The sequence below is a fragment of the Carassius gibelio genome, chromosome B5 (assembly GCF_023724105.1).
Source record: "Carassius gibelio isolate Cgi1373 ecotype wild population from Czech Republic chromosome B5, carGib1.2-hapl.c, whole genome shotgun sequence".
Taxonomy (NCBI): Eukaryota; Metazoa; Chordata; class Actinopteri; order Cypriniformes; family Cyprinidae; genus Carassius; species Carassius gibelio.
In genome coordinates, this window is record NC_068400.1 from 17,813,551 (window position 1) to 17,837,517 (window position 23,967).

Here is a 23,967-nt window from a genome sequence, read left to right on the forward strand (position 1 = left end):
GGGGCTAGGAGCTTGATTGTACTCCCTTCTTGCTCCTGGGGGTTGTTTGTGAGTACTTCACTATCCAGAATGGTGCTACGGTTACTCTATTCGGTTGTTAAGTGATGAGGTAAGAAGCGCTGCTTCCGGGTCCAAGCCTCAACTCGCTTCACTTGAGAATACTACCCCAGCAGCCGTTTATGAGCACTGTTTATTCATATTAATCATTTAAGCTAAACGCTTTCAAACTTACAGTATACACTACAGTCTCCGTGCTCACAGCGTCCCAAACACAAATAATTTATATATATATATTTTTTGTATTTATATTTTCATTGTCTGGCTATCTGGGACTTCAGTATGGAGTTAAAGGTTAAGATTATAACTTTTTCGCTAGTATTCTATCACATTGTGAGTTTATATTAGCACCTTTTGTTGTTTTCTCGTGCTAACTGATAGAGCGTTTGGACACGGAAGCGCTGCTACGTAACGTCAGACTTAACAAGCGAATAGAGTTCTTTTTTTGTGGAGGACAGGCTGCTAGCTCTTTACTTAGCCTCTCTGTCTTCCTGAAGCTTGGACATGGCAGCAGTTTGATGAGTTGTTAGGCTCTTATTGAGGTCTTATTGCAGGTTGAGTGTGGTAGTCCCCTTGTGTTATCTCCATGCTATCAAGTTAAATGATTCTTTGTGAAGCCTCCTTGATTAGCAAACCTCTGTCTATTAACGTTGGAAGGTATTCCAATGTCACTAGCAATGACAAGGGAACATCTCAGGTTACGCATGTAACCATGATTTCCTGAGAGGGAACAAGACACTGTTTCCCATTGCCATGCCTCTTGGATACCTGCTTTGTTTACTTTAACCCTCTGAGGTCTAAGGGTATTTTTGGGGCCTGGAGAAGTTTTGTCATGCGCTGACATTGGTGCTTTTTTCAGTTTCTTATAAATATCTAAATGGATAAAGTCTAATATCACTGTAATCAGCACAAACTGGGCCATGTTTTTGAGAAAAAAATGTTAATGCGTGGATAGTGAAAAAATAAAAATTGTAAATCACTTGAATAAAGCCATAAAACACATACAGAACATTGGTTCCCGGGACTTTTGAGAACTGGAGCTTGTAGCCTAGAATTCTTTCTAAATAATGTGAAAATCATCTTGTTTACTCACTCACAGAAAACAATATATTGATTTAAATTTTCTAAGACACTGTTATTAAAAGTCATATGCGAGTAGGCGTCAACTATCATGAATATCATTGTGATTTACACTTCAGAAGACAAAGGCATGCATAATGAGCCGTTCAGTCAGGTTTGTATCTGAGAAGGAAGAGTTACAAGAAAGAATGTGAGGACAAAATAAATGTATATAATTGTATGTTTGTAGGTTATTTAGAACATATTTAATAGGGCCGGGACTTTAACGTGTTAATTGAGATTAATTAATTACACAAAAAATATAGCGTTAACTAAGATTAATTAATTACAGAAAAAAAAATTCCCGCATTTTTAATAACTTATTTTTGCACCGCGGAACGTTTCTCACTGGATTTGTTTCGGCGGACCGATTATACTGAAGCACCAACTAGAGTTCGCATATCACCGCAGCAGCACATCGAGCCCCAAGTATCACCTCAACGCAAAACATATAGCAGTTAGCGTGGACTTTACACTTTATGTTGAACTATGTATTATTTTGTTGGTGCAACAGTTTATGTTGAGCTCTTTATTGTTTTGGCCAAGGGTATTGAGAGTTGGACTTAGTATGTTATGGCCTCTGAAGCAACAGAGAGATGTTTTCTAATAGTCAGTGTTTCCAATGTTCTGAATGTAATTGACAGTATTGTGTTTTACTTAAAAACACTTTACAGAAGGTTCCAGCACCTATAAGCTTCCTGAATTTCTGAAATGTACTATTTCTAAATTGTTTCTAAATATGCTATTGCTACACTTCATGGCAAAAATTGCACTAGTCTGCTAGACTTGGTTAAACAATATTTTGTAGCTTAAGGTCATTATTTAATGGTATACTATAAATTCATGTGAAAAAAAAATTACTTCTCACTGTTCTCAGGTCAAATATTTATATGCGATTAATTTCGATTAATTAATTACAAAGCCTTTAATTAATTAGATTAATTTTTTTAATCGAGTCCCGGCCCTAATATTTAATTATCGCACATAATAATGTAATATTCACTTGGGAGTGCAGTTAAACAGTTTATTAGGAACAATCAAAGCTGACTTTCAAAGCTGAATTTTTAGCATCATTGCCCCAGTCACACAATCCTTCATATATATATATATATATATATATATATATATATATATATATATATATATATATATATATATATATATATATATATATATATATATATATATATATATATGAAGAATTGTGAAGTGGTCAGTTGGATTGTGGATGATGATTTTAATTGCCCTCTGAAAGCAAAATCAGGTGTGAGATGGATGTTTAGAAGGCTGTTAATCTTATTACTTTATAGAGAATGGGCAGATGATACAGCAGATTCTCTTTTTTTTCAGTCATAAGGGGTCAGATTAAGTTGCATGTGGTGTCAGCGCTGTGGTTAATACAACAACAAATGCTACTGTGGAAGGTCAGGATCGTACATTTGTCAGATTAATCCTCACCATCTCTTACCACAATACATTCACAATAATACATTCAGAATCTCAGTTGAAGAATGAATATTGTTGAAACCACAAAATAGAAATTATGTCTGTTATCATTGCTAGAAAAAAATTACCAGTCAGTCAAGCTAGTTAGAGCTAGCAACAAACCAACAAGCATTATACCATGAACAGGGTTGCCAACTCTCACGCATCTGGCGTGACACTCACGCTTGGACTTGGACGTGAGATTGATACTGAAAGCGTGAGTGTCACGCCAGATGCGTGAGAGTCGGCAACCCTGCCATAAACCATCTTACCCTGGTAAGACTTGTTCAGCAGGGTTGAAGTGACTAATGGTGAATTACTGAAATGACACAACAATCACAATAGTAATAGTAATATATAACTCAATAAAGCCAAAAGCAAACAGTTTTACCTCTGATGCAAATTTCATTATTATCATAGCCCGTGTCGTGTGCAGTCAGATTTTTTACGAATGTTGAAGGCTGATACGGCCAAAAGTATTAAAACGGAATATCATAGAGCGCCCTCTCGCGGCTGTAGACGGTAATGTTTTCTCTTGGTTCTTGGTTCTAAATAAATGCGACTTATAGTCCAGTGCGACTTATTTATATTTTTTTCCTCATCATGACGTATTTTTGGACTGATGCGACTTATTCTCAGGTGCGACTTATAGTCTGAAAAATACTGTACAAATACATTTTTTTCATCAGCTATATCTTCTGGAGAGAAATACTACAGACACCAAATAAAGATTCAACTTGCTAATGCTCATTGAGCACTTTTGTTCACACCATGTGTGCCTCGCATTTCCTGAAATGTGAAGCCAAAACATTTTGATCACCCTCTGGTGACTGGCTACAGATTAGGTGATAAACTTTGGATGTAAACAAATGGGACATAAACCAACCTACAAAAATCTAATTACACTTCAGAAACTTTTTTCTCAAATATGGTTTCTGTCATTGTAGGTAGTTCTTTTCACACTGATGTATATTCAAGTTTATGTTATACAGTATATGTTCAAGTGGACCCACTTCATGTTAATGGACAGATTTACTATTTTATTGCAATTTAGCATGAGAGTGCAATTAAATATAAGTGTTGATAGGAGGGTAAAGTTCTGCTGGTTATTACTTACAAAGCCAAATCTTTTCTATAATGACCAACACAATCTAAAACATGCTTTTTTGGCATTAAACAATGATACAAATACTAATAAATTAACTACTGCAAAACTTTTATAAATTGCATTATTCATTTAAATAATCTCCCCCAGCAGCTGGTTCCTGCACATTATCAAATGCAATATATTTTGAAACTCCGCTAGTTCAGCTGTATGCAAGTGCTTAGTGTTCGCATCAAAACTGAAGTCTACTTTGGGTTTTACAGTAAAGCAAATGTTTAAATGTTTTATGTTAATCATGTTTCTAAAATATTTCAGTATATTAACAAAAATGTCTGTAAATACAGCAGTGTGACCTTGAACACACATGGTCAGATGAAAGCTGATGCTGAAGAAACTGCTAAATGATGAATTCTTCACACCGGTCATAGTATTATTCTCCACTCCCCTCCTCCACCATGCATGATGTCTCCTGTTAGCGACAGATCCATGACGATCTGTTTTGGTCAGTCTAATCTCTGTGTTCTTAATGCGGAGCTTTTTGAAAGGACTGTAATATCAGAATACCATTTCTAAGGAGGGATTATCATCGCCTGGCAGATGGAGTCAGAGGGGGTTGAGAGGGAGACTGATACAAGACGACATGGGTGAAATTGTCATGATGTACAATATAAAAGTGGATTCAGACAATGTTAATGAAGCCAAGCTAGCTACTCATAAGTAGCTGTTCTTTTAAAAACGCAGATTTTAAATGACAAGCTGACAAGTTTAAATGAAAAGTAGCTCTCTACACTAAAGGTAATTGGTTCACCCCAAAATTGTAATTTTATCATAATTTTCTCACTTTCATTTCATTCTAAACCTTTAAGATTTTCATTAATCTTCGAAACACATATTAAGTATTTTTGTAAAATATATTTGTGGCCCTCCATTGAAATTCCATTATAATAATATGCGTTCATGCTTTAAATAGTTCATAAAAACATTAGTCTTGTAAAAATAATCCATAGGTTGGCTGTTTAAAGTTATGAGATGTTCAAATGTGCTTGAGAACTACTATTCTCTTTATATTCTTTTATTTATTATTATAGGTTTATTCTCTTGAGTCAAACAAGTATGGATGATATTTGCTTTACCATATTTGATGTTCTCTGTGTCCAACATCTACATCAATGTTTAAAATGAAAGCAAATCTGTTCATCATATAAAGGGATTGTGTCCCTTCAGAAGAGTTGAATTAAACTGATGGATTCATATGGGCTTCCTTTACTTTACTGTTTTCCTTTACCTTTATGAACATCAAAGATTTGGTATACAAATTTTTTAATGAAGGTACTGAAATCTTTCAAGTTTCAATTAAGTTTCATTAAAGTAAAATATTTTCATTTTTGTTTAAATAATCAAAGATGATCTTATGGGCTTAAAATGACATAAGGTGAGTAATTAAATTACTCACAAATAACTTTCAATTTTTTGGAGGGGGGGGGGGGGGGTTGTTGGGTCATCAGTTTGAAGATAAGGTATGGAATTTTTCACCACTGGTGTCACAAACTAGACAAAAAAATAATAACTGTTTTAAACAAGTTTCCATTTGGTTAGTTATGTGAAGACTAGGCTGGAACAAATATAATGTATTAATAATAATATCAATAAAAAGTTAATTAAAATAAAAGCTGAATCATATTTTGTCAAATCAATTCTGAAGTGCATTAAGGCCTTCCAGAGGAAAGTATGGCACCAAAAAAACAATAATCATATGTGACGCCGAGATCAGATCCAAGTAATCAGAGAAACTGTTTTCCCCTGACAGCTGTCATACTGAGCTTTGATTACATTACTCTTGATATTTTATTGACTCAGTATGATGGTGTGTGTTTTGAACAAGGGAACTGCATTTTTTTAAAGGTATAGTTCACCTAAATATGAAGACCTGTCACCAATCCTTTCATAAGATAGATTAGTAAGAGAAACAGACCAAAGTAGTTTTTTACCGATAATATTGTCTTGCCTGGAATTCTCAATAAAAAATCTTAATAAAGAATGAGATTTGTTGCATTTATGCCACCTCCATATTCAAAAGTGTGCAAATCTTTGTATTCAAACCACAATTTTAGCATGTTGTGAATATACTGTATGCTGAATGCACAGAGAGTAGAAGGCAAGATGACAATTTATTTAAAAAAAAAAAATTCTAAATTTTTTTTTCAGATCTAATTCCTATTTTGCTATGTTCATGCCTTTTTGAGTAAACATTCTAAAGCATTTATTCATTTTATTGTTAATTTCAATATCCACTAATAAATTATTTTAAAAAGCTTATATCTAAATGACAAACATAAACTAAGAATGAGCAAGTTAATTTACTGTGAACTTACATGAACAAACACTGAACAGTTGTATTTTTAACAAACATTAACAAAGATTAATAAATAGTGTAATAAATGTATTGTTCATTGTTCGTTCATATTAGTACATTAACTAATAACAAATGGCACCTTACTGAAAAATGGTACCCATTAACTAATGAGACATTAAAGTGTTTTTCCCGTTTTTCGTGCTTTTTTGAAGCTTTGATTGCGTTTACAGTGTGCAATATAACGTGTTCATGTTTTGTGTATAAAAAAACAGTTTTTTTCACACAATTCACTTATTTGTATACTGCTGTTTTCACTGTCATAAAAACGGGCTGATGCCTTCCTTGTTCTATGAAGTCCCTCCTTCAAAAATACGTAACGAGTTCTGATTGTGCCAGCGATTCCTGTGTTGTGATTCGATAGCAGCTTAGAGCAGGCTGACCTCCTGGAAACGCGATTGGGCTAGTTTTGGATTAGTTTTGAGAAGCAAGTGGGCAGGATTTGTTTTGAAAACCTGGCAATCCTTATCTGAACACACATGCTGGAGATTTACTTCTAATCACAGAACACCTTTACTGACGAGATGCGTATGAAAATTGCATCCGATTTTTTGCACAGCCCTGTCACGCTGTCTGGTCTGTGTTTCCCTGAGTCTCCACTAGTGGTCTCACTTCCCCAGGCACTATAATTCCCACAAAGCATTGTCACTTCAGTAATTTCACTCCTATTAATTGCACTCAGATGTCTTCACTTGATAGTCATTACCCTGCATATATTAACCGGTCTTTTTCTGTTTGTCTTCATGGAGTCCTTTCATTTCATCACCCAGTTTCCTTGCCTTCCGAGTTTCCTCGTCTTCAGAGTTTCCTGTTCCAGTTCCTATTCCTGTTCCTATCCCTATTGTTTGTTAGTTTGGATTGATTTCTGGTTTTGACCCCTGCTTGTTGGATTCTGATTTGGATTACCCATTAAACCACACTGCGTTTGGATCTCTCGTCTCCTGTGTTTCCCTGGGTTCCGATCGTAACATAAGGACTCCATCAATGTCGAGATGCAGCTGTGTGTGACTTCATTCCCGCTCCCCAGCCAGTATGGTGGAGCAGAGGGCAAAATTCTTAAGATTAACCACCCTCCGCCAAGAGGGGAATGAGGTGGGTGCTATGGCACAAATGTTCTGGACCCTGGCAGATGGTATGGGATATAATGATGCGACCCTAAAGGACATTTTCAACACCAGGCTGGATGACTAGGTTCCTAGAAATTAAATGGATCAGTTGGACGCTTTTAATTTCTGGGAATTTGTGTTCTACCCACAACATCTGTCTCCGTGGAATACCCCAGCCACACCTGTCTCTCCCGGTGGGATGGCAGATTCTAGACCGGGGTCTACAAACAGGATGACCGCCAGCCCAGCACCACTGTACAGTATGGTCGCCAGACCAGTGCCACAGCACAAGGTGGTCACCAGCCCAGCGCCACAGCACAAATTGGCCGCCGGCCTAGCGCCACTGCACAAGATAGCCGCAAGCCCAGCGCCACTGCACAAGGTGGCCGCCAGTCCAGCACCTCTGCACAAGATGGCCGCAAGCCCAGCGCCACTGCCCAAGATGACCGCCGGCCCAGCGCCACTGCCCAAGATGACCCCCGGCCCAGCGCCACTGCCCCAGATGGCTGCCGGTCCAGAGTCATGGCACAAGATGGCCGCTTGTCCAGCGCCTCTGCACAAGATAACAGCCACAGTTGACCCTCCAGAGTCAAGTCAGGTTCCCGTTGACCCTCCAGAGTAAGGTCAGGCCACCGTTGACCCTCCAGAGTCAGGTCAAGTCACCATTGAGCCTCCAGAGTCAGGTCAAGTCACCATTGACCCTCCAGAGTCAGGGCAAGTCACCGTTGACACTCCAGAGTCAGGGCAAGTCACTGGTTTTCTTCATGGGCAAAGGCAAGTCACTATTGATATTCATGGACAAAGGCAAGTCACCATTGATCTTCATGAACAAATGCAAGTCACCATTGATCTTCATGAGCAGAGTCAGGTCACCAATTATCTTCATGAGCAGAGTCAAGTCACCAATGATCTTCATGAGCAGAGTCAAGTCACCATTGATCTTCCTGAATCCAACCTAAACACCACGGAATTACCAGAGTCTTTCCACGTCTCTGCTGAACTACCAGAGCCTCTCCCCGCCTCTGTTGAACTACCAGAGCCTCTGTCTCGACCACAAGGATGTGGTGGTCTTCTGGGCTGCTTTGGTGGGCCTCTGCCTCGACCTCACGGAATTGGTGGTCTTCTGCGCCACCCTGGTTGGCTTCTGTCTCGACCGCATGGATGTGGTTGTCTTCTGCGCTGCCCGGGTGGGCTTCTGTCTCGACCGCACGGATGTTGTGGTCTTCTGCGCCACCCCGGTGGGGTTCTGTCTCAACCGCACGGATGTTGTGGTCTTCTGCGCCACCCCGGTGGGCTTCTGTCTCGACTGCACGGATGAGGTGGTCTTCTGCGCCGCCCTGGTGGGCTTCTGTCTCGACCGCATGGCTCCAATTCCACCTTGCTCCTCTCTGGATTCCTGCCCAGTCGGTTCGGCCCTGGGCCACTGAACGTTATGTTCCTTCCTGGACTTGTGTTTTGTTTTAGTTTTTTGCTCTTCTTCTCTCTGTTTCCCTCTATGGACCTGGCCCTCCGTCCCTGCCCCTGATCCTCCGCCGGTCCCCCTCCCTCCTTATTAAATAATAAAATAAACTTAACGATTGTGGTCCATAAACACCTTCTCCAGACAAAGAGGGAACTGCTCCATCTTTCAACAATAATCTTTGTGCGAATCCGGCATTAAACTGATTGAGATTGAGGAAGCTGTCCTCAGCAAAATGTGCTGCACATAGTTTTACATGTGGATTATAGTTTTCGGGAACCGAGTTAAACATAAATTGTAACCATTGATCTCTAAGTACAGCGTCCCTGGGAAGGCCAAACAAAGATGATTGGACTCCGAGATGAAAATAACAGTATTTTGACAACATGGCGACAAACACAAACGCAACTCTTCCTCTTCTCTATCGGAGCGCAACAAGACCACGACCCCTTCTTTGTGAATTCATGTGGGCGGAGGTAGTCAAAAAACTGTTCTAGTGACGTCATTACTGCAGGAACTGGAGGGATGTAGACCAAACGGGTCGTTCAATGTAGGCGAATTCTGTTAAATAAAATATCTTGCTTGGCATTGAACTTTCAGCTTTAGAATTTTACAGATATTATTTATACTCTAACATTACACACTAACTAAAGTTTGATAAATGGGATCATGAAGAATGGGCCCTTTAATGAAAACAACATTAATTAATACATTAACTAACAATGCCTAATATATTTTTACAGCATGTTTTACCCTTTGTTAATTTTGATTAATACAATGTTCATGTTCATGTTAGTTCACAGTGCATTAACTAACGTTAACAGATACAACATTTGATTTGAAAAATTTAGTAAATGTTGAGATTAACTAAGATTAATAAAAGCTACAGATGTATTGTTCAGTACTAGTTTAAGTGAACTAATGCAGTTAACTTAAACACTGTCAACAAATTAAATATCGAAACACTTTTTAGGCACCGATTCTAGCATATTGGCTATATATTAGAACTTATAAAGCACAAATTAATGCCTTGTTTGGCATAAAATATTTTAGAACACTTAATCCACCCAGTACCTAAACTTAAAAACTACTTAACTACTATTAATAAGCAGCAAATTAGGTGTTTATTTAGGCAAAAGTCATAATAGTCAATAGTGAGAATAAGACCTTAATCTGAAGCTTATTGTACTGTTACCTCTTTTCTAAGTGCATGAACACAATCTCCTCCATTTCCATTCCAATACATTTATTCAAAGTCAGCTTTCCCTTTCTCATAAATACACACATTCGTACAACACACACACACACACACACTTCACTCAATTAGAAAGGTTGGTAAAGGTGGAGTTTGAAAGAGGGCTACTCTCAGCTATAAATATGAGTGATTCCCACAATGTGCTGAGTCATGTGTCTGCAGGCTGAGCACAAATCCCACTTGACCACTAACAGAGTGACAGAACCTTGCAATCAACACTGATATATACTGAAGTGTGCACCATTCAGAAAATATGACTATCTATCTATCTATCTATCTATCTATCTATCTATCTTGAGGAGAATGTGAGGCCGTCTGTATAAAAGTTGAAAATTAACCTAAAAATGCAATATTTAATATTGACAACTATCAAGTTGAAATGGGTACTTTAATTCAAATTCAAAATACTGGAGAAAGTTGTTTCTTCTGCCCTCTCCTCCTCAGACTCAACTCTCATACAGGTTGCCAGACTGAGGACTTGCAACATGAACAGAACAGAAGGTGACAAGCCTTGCATTTTAAGTTGATGAGATTTATCTGCATTTTTTCCAAAAACAAAAACAGACATTCTGAAACGGAACACACATTTCAAAGCACAGTTACTGTGCTGTTTTCTGGAGAAACAAATAAGTGAACTTAACTTGTTTCCTCAATATCTGCAAAAATATTTGAGTACTTTTATGCTTTAGTACGGTCAAATTATATACAGCATTTTTAAGTGGGCTTTTCAACATGAAAATGACCCAAAACTTGCAAACAAATCAACACAGGAAAGGTTTAGAACATCACATATTGAGTGGTGCATAAACATAGCCACTACGTTAAGACCATTTCTTAAGAATAAGTCTGATTAGTCTTTTCAGATTCAAACTAGACCAATTTAACTAACAATGTAACTGACATAAAGAAGTTAAAAAAAGAAAACCAGACAATGACAATGATAATCTCAGGTACTGATTAAATGCTTTATTTAAAGGGGTCCTTGGATGCCAATTTTGACAAAAAAGTTTATATGATTCTTTAGGGTCTTAATAAAAAGTCTGTAACATAGTTTGGTTAAAATTTCTCAATGGTGGTGTAAAACAACAATGTTTTTACCTTGTCAAAAACAGCTCTGTCTACAGCAAGCTGTTGTTTTGCATGTCACTGGAGGGGCCTGTCTGTGTAATGTAGTAAGATCTGAGTAAAAGTGCATGTTGCATCTGATGACCCCTTTAATGTAGGATGTGTCTGTTGTCTAATGTGAGTTTGAATATCATTTTGTGTGATCTTTGTAGCTATACTGAAAATGAATGATTAACCTCTTCTGGCAGAGGCAGAGACTGGATTTTTTCGAACTGTGTACAAGTGATTTCAAAACATTTCAGCTGGTGTATATATATCGTGGATATATTATTTACCTGATATAAGATGCATTTGGTTTTGAGTCAAATGCTTCATTGTAGTACTACGGTGATACCTCTTCAGCGCACAGCGCGGGCAGGACAAACTACAATGCAGAATATTATTACCTATGAATGGGACTGTTATATACACAATATCATAATGAGAAGACCATTATACTAAAATGCTGTGAATTTTTAGTTTAGCTGCCGTGTTTCTGCACATTGTTTTTGATTGTTGGAGTTCAATCAGAGCCCGCAGATGTGTTCATGTGCATTCTGACCCTTTTTGCAGATAGCCTATAAGTTTTAATATTAACCTTATGTTGTATAAATAACGAACCGTATTCTATATGAAATTATTAGTTGAATCCATTGATTAAAACTTGCTATCAAATGCTTACTCTACTGGTCATCTTCAGCGCATGCAGCAAAAAAAAACAGAAATGCAGTACATCTGCTAACGTTTTAGACTAATGTTATAATGAGAGTACTATTGTAAAAAAATGTATAAAAATAAAATTGTTAATTGTAATGATTTAGCCGATGTTTTGTGTTAGCTATCTGTTCATCAAAACATAAAACATTATTTACCTCGTTTATATCTGCAAGGTGTTTGTTACAATTTCCCTGTATGTTAACATCAGTAATTAGTCAAATGTCTGACTTGACTCTTGTTAATGTATTCTGCCCCGCCTTATATGATTCGACTATCAGTCGAATATCGGCAAGATTTGAAAATTCCGATTCGACTTTGAAAATCCTTAGTCGGGGACACCATTAATTTTTACATGATTTTTTTCCAGTTAATGAAAACATTGTTGACCAATCACAATCCATCTTGCTTAGAATTAGCTCCAGCATGTAAAGTGGAAAATTATAAAACTGCAGATTGATTATAATAAACAGAATGTTATAATGCATTAATGTGCATGCTAATATAGTTATCATTACAGTTATCTTCATAGTTATCATTCTTGGTGAATGGGCCATTAGAGTCACGTTGGAACCATGATTCATTCCTAGTATGTAGTATGTAAAAAACACTGTCCAAATATGTAGTACTGATAAAACAGTATAGGTGAAAGGCATACAGATGACCTAGTGCTTCTGTTAAAACTCTGAAGTGTGCATCTGATGGACACTTTACTATCCCATGAGGTCAGTGAGGGCAGTGAAGCAATGACAATGTCAACATGACAAATGTAGTACATAGAGATTACTACAGTACATGAAGTTTGCACCTTGATAGATAATGATAAGAAATGCCTACAATAAGTTATTTCTGCCAAAGAGGGCAATACCGGCTTCTAAATGCAGTGTATTTTGTCATTGTTATTTAAATCATATCACCATCACCCATCAATACTGTCCAAATAAAATATTTTATAGCACTGTATGCTATTATTCAGTTTGCTTGTCTATCCATGACAGGAAAACAGGCTAGATTCAATAGCGGATTACACTGAGCTTTATTTAAAGCAGAGGAGACAAAGCAGGTGAATGATCGTTCCACAGTCAGCTCGTATGGACGAGGAATACCGTCACCCGAGCGAGAGATGAGAAGAGGACGGCGGGTCGGATCGCTACATCGAGCAACAGTTTGCTCGTTAACCGAGACCAGAGGGATGAGAGCTGGAGGACTTCTTAAGACAGTGCGTGCACGAGACAGGAGGCAGAGAATAACAGCTAAAAGCACGGGAGCCTGATGACAAGACAAGACACGACACGACTTGGTGACACTGACCGATTTGGAGATCTGAGCTATTGGTACGAATAACAACAGTCTGACAACGGACAGAGAAACACAGGGAACTATATAGGGAAGGTATTAGCAGAAACAGGGACCAGGTGGCAAACAATCTATGTAACAAGTGGAGAAACAAGAAGGGTGGGGGGAATCAATCAAACAGACAGACGTGGTGAGCTGTCAAACCATCTAAACACAAAACACACACATCAAAACACTCAACCACAACCCCAAAAGGCAGGTGATTAGCCCAGCGACCCGACAATCCATCCATCTATCCAGGTATAATAATCAGCAGATGATGTAGTATTTAAGCTACATATTATTGACAAGTCCATCAGCTTCAGTAAGCATTATCTGCTTCAGAATTGATTATCGTGATGCTTAGCTCAGCACCGAGGTCTTCTGGAATTGTCTATAAACGCAGAGAAGGCTGAGGTGAGGAACACTGCAATGTAAATAATCAGTCAAACATTCCAAAGGTCAAAAATCTCTTAAGATGTAAAACGTGACTTGCCTGGAAAATATGGAAACACTAGGGACTAGACTTTTACTTGAGTTGCAATTTTTAATGCGCAGAGACAACTGTAAGTATGCCATTGATACACAGAAAAAAGGTACAAAAGCTGTCACTGGGCCGGTAACCTTACTAAAGATACTAATATGTACCATTTGGATAATAATATGTACACTGCAGGCAATAAAATATACACTTAAATTACCAAAATACATTATTTATGGTAAATTATGGTACAAAGGTACCACTCGCACAGCTTTTACACTTTTTTTTTTCTTCTGTATATTGATTCTTGAACATTTCGAGCACTGTAACTCTGTGACACTTTCAAAGCATTGCTCTATTTAATTGTGCTGTTCAATTTGTCTGCTCAACTAATGGTGTGAGTTTGAGATTGTTTGGAAGACTTTTAATTATGTTTTAATTACATTCAAAAGCTCAGGTGTGTTCCCAAGACATTGTAGAGATATACCTGGAGATATACCAAATAATGAAAACAATATAGTTAAATCCAAATCCGGGGGATAATTTATTTCATTCTTGTACATCGCCATATACAGCCCTAAAATGTTCTCCCTTGAAGCATTAAGTCATTATAAACATAACAGTATGACGTTCTGTAAAGTTTTATGTAAAGCACTAAAATAAATTTTACTTTGATTCTGAGAAACCTATTGAAAGTCATTCATTTTGGTGTCACTTGTGACATAAAAATTTAACACTTTGTGTGTCAGCAAGCAGCAACTACTGTATGCAAGAATGTGCCCAGATGTTAAAGAAAACAACAGTGTATTTATTCAAGCTGGATCTGTCCCAAAGACAACTGCCTTCAATTTCAAAGAGCTGCCCTCTTTTCTGCAAAAATATTACTTAACGAAACTTACACTTAATTTGTGGCAAACCACAAAGCTATTTTTTTTTTTTTTTTTTGAAAATAGAAACTTTCTTCAAATTTTGTGCAATGTTCACTCTAAGCTGAAAGGACATTATATGTTTGTAACATTGAAAACAGCAGCCTGCAAAGACCTGAGAAACACTTCATATACAGCAAAGCACTCAAATGCACAGCCCGTTGCAACATCTGACTTCATACATCATTTACAAACCTAAAGTTCTATCAAGCTAATTGTTACCTTGCAACTGTCAAAAATGAAATGTTATCAACAGTACTGTGAGAAACAAGCTGGCTAGCTGGACTCATCCATACTGGTTCATAAAGAAATTGTGTCAACAAATGCAATCGAAAAAATTTATAATAAATAACACTGGCAATATTTTGATTTCAAAACTTGAATGCCTATCATCCTAAACCACAAAAAAATCTAAATAAAAAGCATATTAAAAACATGCATGTTTGCATTAGTCCATTTCACAGTATTGCTTTATGTTTGATTCTTTTTGGTGTGAATTACGTTGCAATAAAATATGCACCACTGTTGGTGGAAGATTATAGAGGAACAGTGTATTCAGTGATAGACAAGACAAATAGATGGTGAAAATGTCTTGCCCAAGGGAAGCACAAAGCAATAATTCTCCATCACTTAGCAAATAAATCATGCTTAAGTAGCATGGAAAGAAAATCTCAAAAATAAGACCAAATACAAGACAAGCTTTGAATATATCTGAATACAATACATAATATATGTGTATTTTTGTGAGGGAGTGAATGTATCATTGCAATATTGTATCTAGGTTTTTGAAACACAATATTATAACAAACTGCATTGAACTTCAAAGAACAGTAGTATACTGGGTTTGAAGACTATGATCTCACCTAGCTGTGGGAAAATTGACGTTTAAAAGCCCCTTTGAAGGCATTTCTCCCAGTTACAGTTTAATTGTAGATATTGCATCAGTGTACAAGCTGCTTTAAATACATAGATCCTCGAGTCAATCATAATGTTAAGAAAGAGTTGTGGCTTTGTCCAGAGTGGGAGTGGGAGACTGTATACAAGTGCAATTAATGAAACACAATCCACTAGGGAGGAAAGATGTGTGAACTTTAAGTGTGTATGTGTGTGTGTGTGTGTGTGTTTCTGTGTACCAGAGTATGAGAAAGAATAGTGCAGAGTATTTCGATAGCCTTGTTTAAGAAGAATTTGCTGGGAAGTTATGTATAAATAACACAAGGTATCCTCAAAACTGTGCAAACACTGCAATACAGTCCTTGATGAGACTTCATTTTGATGAAGACAGCCCACTAACACCCTTTGGAAGACCTTGCATTTTATTGCTGCTATTCAAAATGACTTTTAAGGCATCCTTCAAGGCTCTGAGCTGGAATGAGATACTACTGACCATAAATATTAAAATGATGCAAGGAAAAGAAATATGTGTGTGGCAGAACGCTCTACACACTTTGCATTCTATCCCATAAAGTACAGATTGGCTAAATGTATATGGCTGGAAATCATGAAAACAATTTGACAGAATGTTAAATACTTGTTATTAAGAGATTATGTATTAAAATATGAGCAATATTTTTGTTTTTCATCAGGAACAAATCACTTAGCCTGTAGATATTTTCCTTAAAATTCCTATATACATTTTTTTATTTTTAGCATACAACTCAAAATGAAACTAATAATCATTATAAGTGATTTCTACATTAAACACATGGAGAAATCAAAGGAGAAAGAGGGGTTACTGATATCCCACCGCAGATCCGGGCACACAAGCACCCTCATCAGCAAGGTGCTGTAATATGAAACTCTGCAGTGAAAATGGTTTAGAAAAGTTTCAGAGCTAAACAGCAGTGCATCTCCATGCAGATAAGCAAAATGAAACAAACTCTACTGACATAAACACCTTTTGCTGTACCACACCAGTGTAAAATGCTTCTAGTGAAGCACTGTTTGATTTTAAGAGAGAAAACCTTTAATCCTTTGTTTCTATACACATGTAATTTGTTCAAATAAACTGGTTTCTTGCTCTTCTGTGTGAGTGAACAAGGCTACCAATGCTGTATGTGCATTACTTTTAATATGCGGCGCATTTTATTTAGTGCATTACATTTAATACAACCATATTTACATCTATTTCATTTAGCGCTTAATTTAACTTAAATTAATTTAACTTGATATCATATGCTATTTTTAAATAAATATAAGCTATAATGAATTCCATAATTTTGATGCAAAAACATTTTGTATACATATAAGATTCTTACAGAAGACCTTTTTTTTGTGCTTGTATGCATGTGGATATGAGCACTATTGTACTATTTGTACAACTCAAAACTGTTCTTAGCGATACATTATTACACATTTCTGACACATTATAGTTTAATGGATTGAATATAATTTGAATTATATAATATACATTAAACGATTCTAATTTAAATGAATTAATTGTTTTTTGTATTTTTCTATGAATAAAATATAATAATTTTAAAGTAAATATAATACAAAATATATTTTGTAAACAGGTGATTATAACAAGTCTTGTTTTGTAAGAACTATCCCTTTAAGTCAGCAAGGTCGCTTTGTTTGAATGTAGGTGTATTACAGATCTGCATCTAGGGCCATCACTACTGGGGTGTAAGGTGGTGACGATTATAAGGGCCCACAGATGTGGGGGGCCCCAGGCGTTCTCAACCGACTGGCTAAGGCCAACCTAAAAAGATGCTCAGGTCAGGTGATGGGCCACAGCTGTGCATCATGATGAAAGCTTATAATTTGCATGTGTTTTTAAGCCTTGCCGATTTAAACATTTAAAAGTTTAAAGCATTCAAACACAAAGATGCGGAAAAACTCAACTGAGTACTCATGCGCTGTTTTCAGTGCGCACGCAGAAAGACCGAGTCTCACGGACAGCAACACCGAACTGAGCTCTCCTTCGCATCCTCCTGCAGCTGAATGAACAAATACAAATCGCAGTTCAAACATGCAAACAGAAAAAGATGTGAAAGAGCCCAATTCAGCACCCACGCGTGGTGTTCTGTGTGCACAGGGCGCACGCAGAGAGAAGTATCTCAAAGCACTTTAACACTGAATTTGTCTCTTCTTGCTCTGGTACCGACAAATACATACTAAATTATGTCGAAATACCCATCTTGGAGAGTATACTCAAAAAAACTGTTGGTTATGTCTTAAGTGAAAGTAAACAGTGGAGAAAGGAATCGGATGTGTATCATTATAATGGATGCATTGCTTCATAAAGTGACTGTGCATAATTTACTAGCTGCTGTAATGTTAATCCAAGAAAAGAAAAGAAAGAAAAACGCTCACTGCTCTTCACTGTTAAAAAATTACTGTAAATTTTACAGTAAAATACTGGCAGCAGGGTTGCCAGCCAGGTACTGTAAATTTTACAGTAGTCGTACTGTAATTTAATTTACAGATTTTTCCTGTATTCTCAATTACAGTAAAATTCTGTAAATTAAATTACAGTAAGACTACTGTAAAATTTACAGTAATTGGCTGGCAACCCTGCTGCCAGTATTTTACTGTAAAATTTACAGTAATTTTTTTATTTTTTTGTATACTGCATTTTTACAAAAAAATATATTATATACTGCATTTTTAATACATTGTATATGGCATTTAACAATTATTTAAATAGCAAATGCACACTTTCAAGTAGTTTACTGTGCAAAGCAATTCTTTGAAAAAAAGCATATGTGTATTTGCTATATTTAAAGTATGTAAAATGATAGCATACAATATATTTTCCCTATTGCTGACTTAACTTTAACTGCATAAAGTGTTATATAATGCATAACTTAATTCACCATTAAAATCTAAAAAAAAACAGGTCAAAATGTTATATATCACTTTCAAATTTACATAAAAAAATGACATAAAAAGTATATTATTTTGAACTCATTTTTATTTATTTTAAAATTATTTCATTTTTTTTTAAATGGATATGAAATTTTGGCATGATTTCTTTTTTATTACTTGGAACATAATGGCCATCATGGACCTTGACACAAAGAAATATTCAAACTGCGTTATAACCGAAACATGACCAACATGGTCATATTAAAACAGTTCACCCAAAAGTGAAAATTCTGTCATTTCTCACCCTCATGTCATTCCACACCCTTAAAACCTTTGTTCATCTTCACAACACACATTAAGATATTTTTTATAAAACCTGATGGCCCAGTGATGCCTACATTGATAGCAAGATCATTTCCCTTTCCAATGCCCAGAAAGGTACTAAAAACATATTTAAAACAGTTTATGTGACTACAGTGGTTCAACCTTAGTGTAATGAAGCAATGAAAATACTTTTTGTGTGCCAAAAAACTAAATAATGACTATTCAACAGTATCTCGTGATGGATGACACTGCTTCATGAAGCTTCAAAGCTTTATTAATCTTTCAGTTCAAATCAGAGCATATCAAACTGCCAAAGTCACATGATTTCAGTAAATGAGGCTTCGTTACGTCATAAGTGTTTTGAAATTTCAATGGTTCGTGTGACTTTTGCAGTTTGATACACGTTCTGAGCAAATGATTTGAAACAAAAGATTCGTAAAGCTTCTAAGCTTCATGAAGCAGTGTTTTGAGATCGCCCATCACTAGATATAGTTGAATAAAATCGTTGTTTTGGGAGATGGGGGTGGGGGGGGGGGGGGGGTTTGGCAAAAAAAGTATTCTCGTCGCTTTATAATATTTAGGTTGAACAACTGTAGTCACATGAATTGTTTTAAATGTTTTAGAGGCTTTCTGGGCATTGAAAAAAAGAAATGATCTTGCTAGAAATGCACGCTTCACTGAGCCACATCTTATTATGTGTTGTGAGGATGAACGAAGATCTTACGGGTGTGAAACGACATAAGTAATTATTGACTTAATTTTCATTTTTGGGTGAACTAATCCTTTAAAAACCACAAAGACATTTTCAGATAGCTATCATCATTAAGGAATAGACCAATATTGCCAAACAAGTCATACAAAAAAAAGTGATGCATGACTGACCGGAAGGAGCCGCGGACTTGCAGAAGTCATACAAACTTTCCATCAAACAGATAAAAATCAACCAAATAACAATTATGCTCCAGATGAAGTTCCATCCCAGGATTCAAAGTGTGACTAGAAATATTGAAAAGAGTAAAGAGGACAATACATTAGATATATTACAAAACATAATAATACTTTCAGAAACAAATAGGGGGAGGACAGATACAGTCAGAGACAGATACAGGGATGAGAGGTACAGTCAGAGAGAGACAGAGGGATGAGAGGTACAGTCAAAGGCAGATAGAGAACAATAAAAGGAAGACGCAATCTTGGTGTGTGTGTATCCTTACATTTCAGAAATTCCATTGGAATTTGCACAGAAGAGTGGCAACATGTGGGTTGACTGCCACACATTTTCTTCTGTATCACTTGTCCTGTTTTTATTTCGATGGCACTTTTCCCTTGGCTTTGGGTCCTCTCTCTGGATTTATGCCCACAAAGCACCTAAAGGGTCATGAAACAGACAATATGTAATTAAGAGCGGTTTTAGGACCTCCAAGAAAGTTGGAGATGTCCACTAATAATAAAAAAAAAACATATTTAACTCAATAGCTTGCTGGTGTTAAATAGGGAGACAAATATATTCTCTTCTCGAGTTAAGACACATTGTTTTAAAGGCATCAACAGAAATAACACTGATAACATAACATTATTAAAAGGAATGTTCTGATATAACTTATAAAATATAAAATGCTGGTTCTGAAGTTGTTAGAATTCAACCATTACCTTTGAATGAACTCCAAGGTACACACTGCTTCCTCCTGATACTCAAGATTAAACTAGTAATAAGCAGCAAACAGAGTGGCAAGGCCGGACAGGAAACTGGGCTGAGTGCCCTCACACACCACCTCGCCTTCAATACTCAGCATCCAGTGCCCACTTGTCAAAGTGTCTCCTAAAACAATCAATATCACAATAGTAATTAATACCTATACCATTTTTTTTTTTTTTTTTTTTGTATTTCAGATTTTTACATTTACATTACATACTATATTTAGTAGGGGTGGGATAAAAATGTGATTCTTAAATGTATCGCAATGCATAAGCAGACGATTCTGAACTGATTCACAAATGTCAAAAATAAATTTTCTAAACGTTAATTAATGTAATGTTGACGGAAAGTAAAAGGCGGATCTCTGAAACGCGGAAGTGCATGCCCAGACAGTCTGTGACATGCACATATTTCTTTTACTGTCTATGGTGTGTATCCACTGGCGCAGAGCAAGCGTTTTGAGACCTATAACGTTACTTGAGCGTTTTCAGTCCATTTAATGGAAGTTGAGCTTCCATAGTTGTATATGGTTTGTGGTGGATCGATTATGCAGCAAAATGCCTCCTAATGTGAAACAGACTGCAAGCACTTTGTTTTTTTCTTCCTGAACCTTCTGGTTGTTCGTTCATTTGAAATGACTCGAAAAAAGATTCGTTCATTTTGCTGAACGAGACTCAAAAGTCCGATTCGGTAAAATGATCCGAACTTCCCATCACTACAACTGATGATAAGATTCAAGTCATAGACGCAATAAAACAACTCGTTTGTTTATTGGTCAGTGTCGCGCATGATCAGTTCATTTGTTCAAGTGTCACCGCACTGATAAGGAGCATTTGTGCACCCTGTGCCAAAATACACACAAGATTTGCCGGCCGACATAAATATAGACACATATATATAAATAGCATATTTAATAATTTCAAGGAAAACGTATTTGGTCGCCCTAAGGTAATAAATTAGGCTAACTATACAAAGCAGACTTTATATCAAACAGATTTGTTAAAGTTTTCACATTAACGTTACCTGAAGTTAGCAAATGCTCAAAAAAAATCTACATCTCACTGGTTACGTTAACCTCTTAGAAAAGCACCACTGAGAATTTATATGACACACACATCCTCCGTGAGCGACCCTGACTGACCGCGAGGCTTTAGAAACGCGTTTTATTTCGGCGCCCGTGTTAACAGATGACTGCATGTGCAAAGTTGTTTTACATCATAAAATAATCACGACGAAGTGTGCTGATAAACACTAAGTTACAGTGAATATAAACTATTAGCACTGAAACATGTCATTCATAACGAAGGATTCCAGAGATTTTCTTTCCATGGCTGCTATAGCGCCGGGGGATGTGTGAAATCCTACCGCGACCGCGCTACTGAAACCCCGCGCAATTCTGCCTCGCGCCCCGCGGACGGATGATGCTTGAATCTGGGGTTACCAATATAATCCGCGAATGTAGATGCATTCATATAATATAAACTACCAAACAAGAAATATAAAAAAACTGAAGTCACTTACCACAGTTGTGAATCACTCCTCTTGTCTTTAACGTTAATCTCCTCGACCGTTGACGATGCGGCTCCGAAGATTTGAAATTTACAGCAAAATTCTGTAAATTTGAGTCAGACCTACACGTGACCCCAGAATGCATTGCAGTTTACAGCAATATGCTGTATTATTAAAAAACAGTCCGCGGCTGTAAAATAATGCTGTAATTTTTACAGCAATTCATTACAGTGTTGACTGAATTACTTTGTAGTTTTAACAAGAATTAATCCACAGTCAAACCAAAAATTATTCATACACCAGATATAATTTTATTTTATTTTTTACTAGTGGGTGCAGGACACTATAGTTCATTTATGTAAGTGAGTATAGCAAAATAAAGTAAACTATGACATATTATAATTTATTTATACAGTGGACTACCAGTAAAATTATTCGGACACATTGACCTTACCGTATCCTTAAGTTTTTTTTCTTTAATCGTTAATGTGACCTTTTTACACTACAAACTGAACAAAATTAAGCATTGCTTGGTAATTGGTCAATAAAGTATTGATAGCTGTGTATTTAATAATATTGTCATACTAACAGCTGTCTGAAATTTTCAAGATGAATTTGTTCTGACACAGAGTTCTTATCATATTTTATTACCATTTTCTAAACTATAGGGAATTACATGTGATAATGTGAGACATGTTGAAGGTATCTGAATAAATTTGGTTTTGACTGTATATTTAATTTTTACAGTTAAGACTATGCAGTGCTATTTATTTGATTATTCGGTTTCTGTACCTGAACACCTACAAGCTTGAAAAAACTTAAATTGTGTAAATACCACAAATAAATAAATAGATTTAACATACAAATTAAGCCTTTTTTAAACAGGGGCCCACCAATACAACCTGTACCGGGGTCCCACAAACCCCAGCTACGGCCATGTCTGTTTCTTCTCTTTTTTTTTCATGCCCATCAGTGTGTGTAAAATAAATGCAGTTTCAATTATTTCTTCTCAACTTATTTTAATTTAACATAATTTTATATGAAAATATTCAAACTATAATAATATAAAACATGAACACCATTGCTGGGATAATTCCAACAGACTCTCGTGTTGGGCCGTTTTGTGCCAGCGGACCCTCACGAGGGGAGCACCTCACCTGTACATGCACGTGTAAACAGCAGCGGATGCCTGGCCCTGCGTGTTCTGTTGCTATCCCATCATTAATATCTCAGTGCCGTCCCCCTCCCTTCATCCGCTGTCAACTTATCTCTCTTCCAGTGTTAATTTCGTTGACTAAATATTTTCGTCATTATTTTCGTCACGAATATATTTTTGCCGACGAAAACGAAACGAAAACTAAAATAGAAGGCACTGATGGAGACTAAAACTATGACTAAATTGATTGACATTATCGTCAACGAATAAAGGACGAGACGAAAATAGACTGTGACGAAAATCAAATCAGCAGACGGGAGAGATGCGAGGAATGAGCAAAAGAACCGGCAAAACAGAACAGACTGCATGAGAGAAGAGAACCAATCAGAGCCTGACTTATTGAGACGTGAAGCGAAGGTTTTCAGTTTTTATGAGCTCCCGGGAAGTCGGCATTCGAAGAGGTGATAGGGACTTTAAGCAACAGCCTCTGGTGGAACGGCAACGCCATTCTGGCGTTGTATTGCGCCTGCGCGAATTTAACTGCTACTTTGTGACGTTCTAATTTAACGGTCTACTACGGGAGAACAGCTGATTTGCCGGAGTCGCTACAACGTGAGAGGTTAGGTAAATAAATGTTATGTTTTTAGACTTATTTACATCATACGATATTAAAAACTCCTCTTCTGACAAAAGATTGTCATTTAACGCCAAAAGCAATCCTTCTCTTGCTTTTTTAAATTATATATTTTTTGGGATCTCAATAAATGAATTAATGCTGCGTTGCGCTGTTCTGTTTTACCGTTGCTTAGTGACTTTTACGTTCTTGGCTACAGCGGTGTGACGGCAAACTTCCGGTCGCTGTAGCCGTTCCATTCGCAGCTGTTGCTTAAAGTCCCTACTGTCTAAAAGAGCG

General features: G+C 36.7%; 1 protein-coding gene and 1 long non-coding RNA gene across 4 annotated transcripts in view; both read right to left on the reverse strand.

Moving 5' to 3' along the window:
- The window catches only part of ank1a (ankyrin 1, erythrocytic a), a 124,246-nt gene that overhangs the window by 98,996 nt on the left and 1,283 nt on the right, over positions 1-23,967 (reverse strand). The gene's annotated exons all lie outside the window — the stretch shown is intronic.
- On the reverse strand, positions 18,451-22,125 carry LOC127957926 (uncharacterized). Of its 3 annotated transcripts, none has more exons than XR_008153894.1 (4): positions 21,911-22,125; positions 20,344-20,512; positions 19,908-20,061; positions 18,451-19,689 (listed from the first exon to the last, which is right to left on the reverse strand). It is a non-coding gene; the product is annotated as an uncharacterized LOC127957926 (long non-coding RNA). The 3 variants fall into 3 exon arrangements; XR_008153896.1 differs by lacking the exon at positions 21,911-22,125 and adding an exon at positions 20,867-21,726; XR_008153895.1 differs by lacking the exon at positions 21,911-22,125 and adding an exon at positions 20,607-21,723.